Source organism: Antrostomus carolinensis, unplaced genomic scaffold (assembly GCF_000700745.2).
Source record: "Antrostomus carolinensis isolate BGI_N321 unplaced genomic scaffold, ASM70074v2 scaffold40176, whole genome shotgun sequence".
NCBI lineage: Eukaryota > Metazoa > Chordata > Aves > Caprimulgiformes > Caprimulgidae > Antrostomus > Antrostomus carolinensis.
This window is the reverse complement of record NW_010325144.1, coordinates 1-8,776: the sequence shown is the minus strand read 5'-3', so window position 1 is coordinate 8,776 and position 8,776 is coordinate 1. Positions and strand designations below refer to the sequence as shown.

Below are 8,776 nucleotides of genomic sequence, written 5' to 3'. Positions count from 1 at the left end.
CAAACAACCAAACAAAACCATTATTGATGAATGCCAGGTATCTATGTGACAAATACTGTAACAAAATACATGCAAATACAGGAGACGTTCTGGCACTAGCTGCACCATGCAAACATATCAAATGAAGTTAAAATAATGACTAGTTTCCTTAATCACTATGCCTCACTATTCACAACATCAAGAATTTTCCTGTACAACTGGTAGAATCTAGTTACTCAGAGAGGTGATTAGCAAGCTAATCCTCTGCATGCTAAAAAGCTCTGCAATAACATTCCCCATCAGAAAACATTCCTTTCATTTAAACCATACTTCATGTGACATGAAAATACTGGAAGAATAAAGCTTTTCTGCTTCTCACTGGAAAATTTCCAACACTTAGACATCTGTCTAGTGCAAAAAGCATCTTTTTTTGGTTTGTCAGCACAGCTGTCAAGTCAAGACTGCCCACAGTTTACATTAGTGCTTCTCCAAAGCAGAGCAGCACTGCATGATCTCCAAGGGTACTTTATTTGAGCTGCTATTGTTAAAATTAAAGCGCACTGATAACCTCAGTGTGTAAGAGCAGAAAATTCCATAGGACAGGACACCCCGTTATTGCAGACTTGCAGATTATAAAATAACTACTCCAACTCTCTTTGTCTTGAATTCTGATGCAGCAGAACTTGTTTTTAAGTTAGTCAGACGAAGGCACAAATGACTTGTTGCCACTCAGTAATACAGTATGCAAGGCTACTGGGATTATGTGGTTCTGTGAATTTCTGCCATTTTACCACAGAAATTAGGCTTAATTTTCACCTTTTTATCAGGAAGCAGCAGCAATCCCTAGGGTTACCACTGTTTCAGATGGAAGCCTATCAGCTTTCTCCACATTGCTAAATCTCTGGTGCAGTCTAAAGACTGCACGGCCCGTCTGAAGACTTGCACGTGACACGCTGTCAAACACACCGACAAACGAACTCCTTCACAGTGAAAGTTGGGCAATGGTTTCAGCAGGTGTGCTCAGCTCGGACTGGGATCAGTTATGAAATCTGTATGCCCTTCAAACCTCAGACACATATTTCTAAGGAGAACATACCTCGCTTGAAACTCAAACAACTTTTTACAAGCTTTCTGCAGCAGAATTATGACTCCAAGTAACTTCACTTAAAGACATCCTCGTTCTAGAGAAGATACTAGAAATGCAAAGACAGCTGCTTTTAAAAGAAACATCTGAATAAAGCCACAAGTAGAATGAGAGATTTGCATCCAAAATAAAACCTTGAAAGATGCACTAGTTCTTCTGGGGATAGACATCAAAACTCCAACCAGCATTCCCTTTTTTAGGACAACAATGAAACAGAGTCGACAGTAAGATTAAGAAAATAAGGGACTATATAATAAGATGCTAAGGGACAGGAGCAGCAATAAAATATTTCCCCCCAAATAACTGCCACTTTGGTATTTACTGACTTTAAAACACATACAATGTCTTAATAAAGATGGCCATATTCACATATTTGTAAGCATGAGACTAATTTTACAACAGCTTTTAAAAAAGAAAACTGCACTATGCATACAAAGCACTACATTTGTTTACTGCTTATGCTTTGAAATTTTCATTTTAACTGCAAATTCCAGCACTTGCAGGCACCTCAGCTATTTGATGCCTATTTGATTCGAAGACATTTGAATGCCCATTCCATTTCAGAAAATGAGGGGGCATCACTCCTGGTCAGGGAAAAAGGGAGAGTCAAAACAAATGAAGGGCAGGGAAAAAACAAACAACTTTACCAACAGACTGATGTATGCTTTGATATCCTTTAGGAAATGCTCGGAATAAGTTAGTCAGTCTTACATATTCCCAGGTTTGCTCCTCTTTTCTCCTCCATCATCTCTTATCTTCCCTCCTGAACCATAAAATCAGCTATTGGTGAAGACTGAAAAGATGCTATTGCTAAGAAAAAAGCCTCATAGGTGGGATCTTGAATTAAAAATTTAATTTACATTAGGACTATTTCTACTAGTGAGTGACAAACTCGCTGTATTCTCCTCTTGCAAGCTACTGTAACAGATTACACTAGGCAACTGCACCACAATTTCATGCTGTTTAGCTTCAACATCCTAAAAATGCTGTGAATCTGTACGGGATGTTTACATTGATGGAAATACAGATGGCACAGAAACACATTCTCCCTAGCTTACTGTTGACAGCAAATGGGATGATAGTCTCTTCAAACTAGAGCTCTGATATTATAATTAGGAATATAAATGGAAAATAGGATTTCTACCCCAAGGCTTCTGCCACTTCCAGTCTCTTCACTGTCCACTCAGCTCATTGTGCACATTGGCCATTTTAAGCTTCACCTCCCACACCGCTGCAGAGCACAACATTACCAGACAGAACTTACTAGAACATTTAGACTACTACTGCCTCAGCATGAGTCCATAGGTCCCATCTGGCTGTACAACAGGATTTCCACAGTGGCAGTTACTACATCGCCTGGCTTCCTATTTCAGCGTGGTGAAGTGTTGCAGGAATAACTTGAAAATCTGTCCCTCGTTCAGGATTCTGCTCTCAGCTTATACACTGCAGAAAATTAAGACTGGCTTAAGGAAGCTGACTACAGTAACACAGGGAAACCTGATGAGGGAAAACCAACAGGTATAGGAGTAAGTTACAATGAAACAACCAATATTTGATTATCTAATAAGCAGGTACGCTTCAACTCTGTTTCTCTTTCTTCCAGTGGTTTAGCTCGACTCAAAGTAAGACTTTGTTCTCATTCAAATTAAAAGATTCAGAGTTTCCTTCTTTAGTGTCCTCACTTCTCAGAAGCAAATTGACAAAGGGTGGGGAAGGTCACATCTGTGAGCAGGAAGTTCAGATCTGTTGATTATTGCCAACTACAGTGGAGATACCCAGCAATGAAACTTCTTTATGCTAAAACAGGGGTGGGGAAGGCGAATCACGTAAAGGTTGCACAAAACAGCAGCATCATAGCTAGAATAAACCATTTTCTCCTTTAAAAAAAAAAAAAGAAAAAGAAAAAAAAAAGAGGTAAATATTCTTCAGCAGCTGAGTATCTAGACACATTGACTACAGTGAATCTTAATTGGTGTTCCCATCCTTCCACAAGTCAGCAAAGTATCTTCCCTGCAGTTACGCTTCAACAATCTCAGAGATTTCAGAGCACAAACGACTAGCTGTCTCTCCACTGCTGCTAGAGGCTGTAGGAGCAAAACCAGTAAGCCCACAAAAGGTAGTTCGTTACATTTTTTTATTCAAGAGGAAATAACATTATGCTCTTTTGGATAGGAACAATTTAGGAGTACTAGATATTCCTTCAAAAATGCAAAGTTATCATTCTTACAGTACAAGAAACAGGTTACATTTTCCCTTATGTCAAGCTGTGTGTAAAACTAAATCAAATCAGTCAAGGAATTTACTACTGCTTAAAAACAATCTATCTGGACAGCAAGCAGTGCTAAAATACTTGCGTTGTCCATTTACCTTCAACAATAACACTGTGTATCTCTACCGTGATTAGCACTTTCGGACTACAGCATTCTTCCCAGAAAAAGTATTAATGGACCATAAAGCACGGTGATAAATCACTAGTTCTTCCTCCTTCAAAAATGTGTAATATCTCCTGACATTAGTTATCTGTACTGAATACCTTGGCCCCTATTCCTGATTTTTTAAGCTTTTAAAAAAATGACACAAAACATTAGAATTCCCATTACACAGGAGACTGAATTAGTTAAACTGCAGAAACAACTCAGATGCTCTTGAGTCAGCTGTGCAACAAGAACTTCCTCTAAAATTCCCCCCATGTAGGTGCTACTGGTGTTTCCGTGTTACACGAGAATCCGTAGTGCTCTGTATGTGAGGAATGTTTCCTGAATTAGCGCACGTCCCAGCAACGTAATTAATGCCTCTGTATAAACAAAAAAGATGATGGCAATATGAATAAGTGTTTCATACATGTGCTCAGCAGAAGGCTAATTTTGCATTTATGATTCATAACCTCACCTTAATTAGGTACTTCAACTGGTAGAGCACCTTGCTTACTTCCAGTCTGCAGAAATTATCAAACCTTTTGACTAAACGGAGTGACTCAGTAGTGGAAGCCAAAAATATTTATTTTCTGGTTTGGGTTGTTACGGATTAAGTATTTTTTTCCTCCCTTGCTTTCACTGAATATACCTCAAAGACATTTCAGCTCTACAGCAGAAGTAGAACACAGCTGTCCTGTTCAAAGCGCTTTCCATGAACTCTGACTTCAGCAGCTCATACCATCCCGTTTGCCAGGCCCAGCCCCAGCCAGCAGTCTCTCCAATTCCATTTCTCAAATGACACAGGAACAGCAGCTAGAACAGGCAGTTCCATTACCCTGGGTTCTCTAAGAACAAACAGAACCAGCTTCACCTGCAGTATTCAGCCGACCCACCCCACTAGACTTTCCTAGAAGAATTAAAAGTTGAAAAATAGTTTCCATGCCAGTCGGTATCCAATTTCTCAATACTTGGAACTGACAGAAAGCAAGACACAACAGAAACTACATTTTCATCTTAAATATTTCATCATTCCAAGTCTGCAGGCTCAAAAGCAGAAGCAAAAACTGTCAGTGAATCCTATCATTAAAGGAAAAAGATATCGTAAAACAGTGAAATGAAACAGCTATCTATTTGCATTATACATGGAGCTTCATTATGTCCAGTTTTGTTGGGTTTTGGTTGGGGATTTTTTTGTTTGTTTAGGTGGTTTTTTTTTCTTTTTTTTGTGCAGGTTCACAAGTTCCCTTTTGTGATCACACCAAAGGCTTTAACAGCGTGGGTACAATTCACTCATCTACATCTTAGAAATGGTAACAAGTAACAAACTTTTTTAATTTTCAAAGCTGCATAATGAAATTTGGATATGCTCTTCCCCCCCCCCCCAGCTATTCTTGCTTTCTGTTGATGCTCTGATGAACGATAGATCTACACTCTTACTAGATTTCTACTACACTTACCACAAGTTTTAAACACTCGAGAATTTCTATACCCTTTTTGCCTTAAAAAAGATAATGAAACATGTACCACTTCTGAAAAGCTGAAAGAAAATTTTGTTTTCTATAAAGTGTTCCGTGTAAACTGCTTTAAAATTTAAACGCCAGCTTAACAAGGAGTGTTAAACATCGATTCAGCTATTTCACTCCCTCAGTACGTTTCAAAGCAAAGGCCCTAAAACAATATGTCATTCTGAACATACATTTTAAACAACAGAAAGTAGATGAATACTTTTGCAGAACAGTTGCAGAAAATTCCACAGGAAAAAAAAAAAGAAAAAAGGGAGAAAAACAAAAAGAAAAAAAGGGAGAAAAAAAAGAAAAAAGTGAGAAAAAAAGAAAAAAGGGAGAAAAACAAAAAGAAAAAAAGGGAGAAAAACATTTCAACAGAATCAGCTGTTGAGATGAAGAAGAGAAACACTCTTAGAGGTACTATCAGCTCCTGAGAAGTCAGAAAGAAGTGAAGAAACCAGGGTACAGAATCCCTACAGTACCTAAGTCCTACAGTATCTAAGGCAGGGTACCCACCTTTCTGTATAAATTCCCAACTTAAAGAGCTCTAGTTGAAAAAGACACAAAACTCCTTAGTTTTCCAGTGATATCTTCTGGAGGAAAAGGCAGAGCTTAGCAATTGCAGAAAACTGAGAGCATGTGGAATGAAGATGGGAGTTCTGAAAATAAAATGTGGTAAGAACTGCCAAAATGCAGGGCTTCACATTTTATCATCTGCACTTACTGAAACAACACTTTTCACATACCAGTTGAAAATTAAGCCTTTTGCCCTCAAATTCAGGTGATATCACAGAAGACAAAGCTTAGCGTACACACACAAGGTGTAACAGGTTTCCAGCACTGAAGTCTCAGGAAATGATGCTCTTTTTCTCAAGAAGTGAGCTCCCTGCTAGGTCAGCAAGCAGAAGGCCCACTCTGAAGCTCAGAGGAATACTGCACACAAGTAACCAGCGCTGACACTGAAAGACAGCAGCATAGACAGGACTGACATCCAAGGAAGTTGTACCCACAAAACGACAAAGACAACCACCATGTACTGTTCTGATTTCTGAAGAAACTGAACTTCTGGTTAGAGAAAGCATTAAACCAATCATAACTCAATGAATTTCAATTAAAAGAGAAAAATCCGTCTTTACATTTACTACTGAATCTCACTGTCTCCACATAACTGCTGCTAATACAGCTACTACTGAAAGTAAAAGGCCAATAAAATAATGACAATCACTACAACCACAACCACCCAGGAATTCCAACAGGGAGATTTTTGTTGTTGATGTCTAGTGCCTAACGAATATAGAAATGGAAAATAAAATTAAGTAAATTTTATTTGAATTTAACTAAGACTGTAAGGCTAGATTTCCGTTTCAGATGATACACCAAGTTAGGCTAGCTCAAGCATTTTAAAAAGACTACATGCACATATATCTTGCATATTGAAATGAAGAGTGCTCTAAGCAAAATGTTTTTAAGTTACTAAATTAAGAGAAAATGTGCGCTGACTTTTCCTGCATATTCAATTATCGTTAGATGGTTTTATGAGACAGTACAACTCTGCAGATCTCCTTAAGTAAAACGCTGAGCTTCAACACTGCACATCAGCAACAAGTTACTAACAAGCACCTCATTAATATGAACCTGAGCAGTGTGAAAGAGACACCGGCTTGGGTGTTTCTTTTGATCTTAACTGCAGCCAGGAACCTGAGCAAAAGCAAAAAGGAGTCTCTGTGATGCTTCTGGCTATCCCTGCTCACCATACAAAGGTCCTGACTCTCAGTTATCATGCTGTTTTAGAAGTACTGCTTTTGAGATGCACAAGACCATCATAAAAATATCTTGAGGACGCAGATGTTCACATTTGGCTTTACTGCTTCAAGATTAATTTTTGCAAGCTTAAGAGTTGATAAGCTTTCATCAAGACTGAGATTAAGTGACAAAAACTTGGGTAGATATGCAATAATCTTGTTTGGGTTCCAATGATTCAACACATGGAAACTGAGTTCTCTACCAAAAAAAAAAATTAAATAATAATAATAATAATAATTAAAAAAATTAGAACAGTCTGGTAACATGTTAAACTACATTAAACTGGACTTACAAACAATCTTTAGACTAAAGTATAGGGGAAGTAATAACATCATGTTATGGCTTAATAACATCATGTTATGGCTGTTAAAAAAACCCCCCAAAAACCCAACACATCCACTGCAACATTGCCATAGGAAAGAGGAATAAAGGAACAAACTAGTCAGCTATATTAACATATAGGTGGTTTAAAAATATTTCCATTTAGGGATCACACTATCCATTCCCCTAAAAATAGCAGACACATATCACACTGTTTTCCAGTACACCTTGGCATGTCTATGAATTCAGTAATATGGAAAATAAATACGATATAGATGACAACTACTACATGCTTGAAAAATGCTGGTGTGGTTATTTCAGTGACAAACATTTACAAAGTCAGAATTGCTGATGAAGAGAACACTGTAGTTGTTATGCTTTAATGGTCTAACATAACGAGAAGCCCTTAATTTTATAATGTGTCGTATGTTTTCCCTTGTCAGGAGCAGGCAAGACATAATCCCAAACTATAATTCTTTTAATTCCAAAATGGTAAACCTGTAGATGGAATACAGTCAGTTTAACTGCTAGTTTACCACTACAACAAAACTAAAGATCTGACTCTCAATGAACATAATTAACTGCATAAGAAGCAGCCAACTGTTTGTTTTTTTAAAAAAAGACTTGACAAGTCACTGGAATCAAATATCAGGGACAAACTGGTGTCAGAGCTTCTTTCACACTTTGACAACAATTTTTAACTTGAAATTAACCAGTACTGCCAATACAGACAGGGAAAATAAATCAGATGTGTGGTGGAACTATTGGGTACAACTGAGTCTGAAGTCTTGTTTACAAGCTGCTCTGTATAAAGACTCTATCTTCCTGAAAAAATGGTGACACAAATAAAAATATTATATTAAAAAATGGGGTTTTTTTTGCTGTGAAACCTTTTGTCAGGCTCCTAAATCAAGATACACTAAAATCAAGACACATAACAAACCTTAATATCTGCATTATTTATATACTATTACATACAACCTGATGTTGCTCCTTCATTAAAGTAGACCACTGAAGATAAAGTGATACATACATCTAGCTGGACTTGACAATGGTTTTGAAACATAGTAAACAGAAACCTTAAATGTCAACAAACAATATTAAAAAGGGAAGAAAGAACATGTACAGGAAACGATGGTGACAGAGCAAAGATGATGTGATTACCTGGAGCAAAACTAATAGGATTGGAATAGCCAGCATCACAGGTTTTAACAGGTCAACAGATACAGGGAGCTATGAAGAGCTCCCCTTGCCTGTCTCCCACAACAAGGCTTCTTGTCTCAACTCGCGGGAAGAACAGACTGAAAACACAGTCCTGAAGAGCTGCGATTCCTTAAGAAGGCACTAAACACTATGGCGAGGCCCAAGATAGTGGCTATAATTCCCCACACACACTCCACCTCTCCAAAAAGAGGGTAGCTTCAGCTCTTCCCCCAGCCCAACCAGATACCGAGCGGGTGAGGGGCCCGGCAGCCCGTCCCGAGGGGGGAGCCCAAACCCTCCTCCAGTTCCAAATGGAGGAACAGGTTCGTCCCGCTTCGCCGGGAGGCCCTGCCACACGCCCCGGGAGAAAAGGGAAGAGTCCCCAGGGCGACAGAGCCCGGCCCATC

General features: G+C 38.5%; 1 protein-coding gene across 1 annotated transcript in view; it reads right to left on the bottom strand.

The window, feature by feature from the left end:
• RLIM (ring finger protein, LIM domain interacting) overlaps window positions 1–2,418 on the bottom strand; it is a 7,069-nt gene extending 4,651 nt beyond the window's left edge. The window contains exon 1 of the mRNA XM_010171106.2: window positions 2,388–2,418. The gene's annotated coding sequence lies outside the window, so the exon portion shown is untranslated. The remainder of the gene's footprint in view (window positions 1–2,387) is intronic.
• Between the last annotated feature and the right edge of the window lie 6,358 nt (window positions 2,419–8,776).